The sequence below is a fragment of the Odontomachus brunneus genome, unplaced genomic scaffold, assembly GCF_010583005.1.
Source record: "Odontomachus brunneus isolate Ranch 3 - 2012 unplaced genomic scaffold, Obru_v1 Obru_scaffold_211, whole genome shotgun sequence".
Taxonomy (NCBI): Eukaryota; Metazoa; Arthropoda; class Insecta; order Hymenoptera; family Formicidae; genus Odontomachus; species Odontomachus brunneus.
This window is the reverse complement of record NW_022639661.1, coordinates 461,650-462,408: the sequence shown is the minus strand read 5'-3', so window position 1 is coordinate 462,408 and position 759 is coordinate 461,650. Positions and strand designations below refer to the sequence as shown.

The 759-nt window shown below is 41.0% G+C and overlaps 1 protein-coding gene across 3 annotated transcripts in view; it reads right to left on the bottom strand.

Moving 5' to 3' along the window:
* LOC116852292 (calcium release-activated calcium channel protein 1-like) overlaps positions 1–759 on the bottom strand; it is a 143,377-nt gene that overhangs the window by 60,558 nt on the left and 82,060 nt on the right. The window lies entirely within an intron of this gene.

Sequence of the window (759 nt, the reverse complement as noted above, 5' to 3'; positions counted from 1 at the left end):
ACAAGTAACGAAAAGTAACAATCTTTATCGTTACTTTTCAAATAACGGTAACGCGTTACTTTTTAGAATCAGTAACGAGTAACGGTAACGCGTTACTTTTAAAAAGTAACGTTCCCAATCCTGAAAATATGTTATAATTTTCCGCGTCATCGCCGGAAATACGCGTCAAATATCGAACGCTATCGATACTCGCGGTATTTGAAGCCGTAACAATGAACTCGCGCACTAACGTACCCACTCGCGACATTGTATCGGGGACTCACGGCAGAAAACTGACGGAAAGTGCGAAACCGGAGTTTTTTCCTCGCATATATACCCTCAAAATCTTACTCCTCTCTCTCTCCTAAGATAAAACGCTTCTCCCAGGAAAGAAGGATTTTTTAAATTATTAGGGTTTATCGTCGAAAAATACACTCGATAAATATTGAGATAAATAGTAAGACTTGACGGATTAAGCGTTTTTAAAGTTGTTTTTTCTACCGGATGTGTGAGAATGCGCGACCATTCGCCGACAAAAGAATGATACGGGTATATAACGGTGCGCTTCCTCTAGGAAAATCGTTCTTTTTGTTAAAAAGGGAATTCCGATCGTATCTTTGGCGGCAATCTTCGCGCTGACTCAGAAGACGCCGGCTGAAATACCGCTGACTATTTTTTCGCTTGTGCCGGCTATTACAATAGCCTGCTAATTCGCGGCATATTCCAAATACGCCTGTTTATATCTCGCACCTTTTTTATACACCGGTTCATTAAAACGCG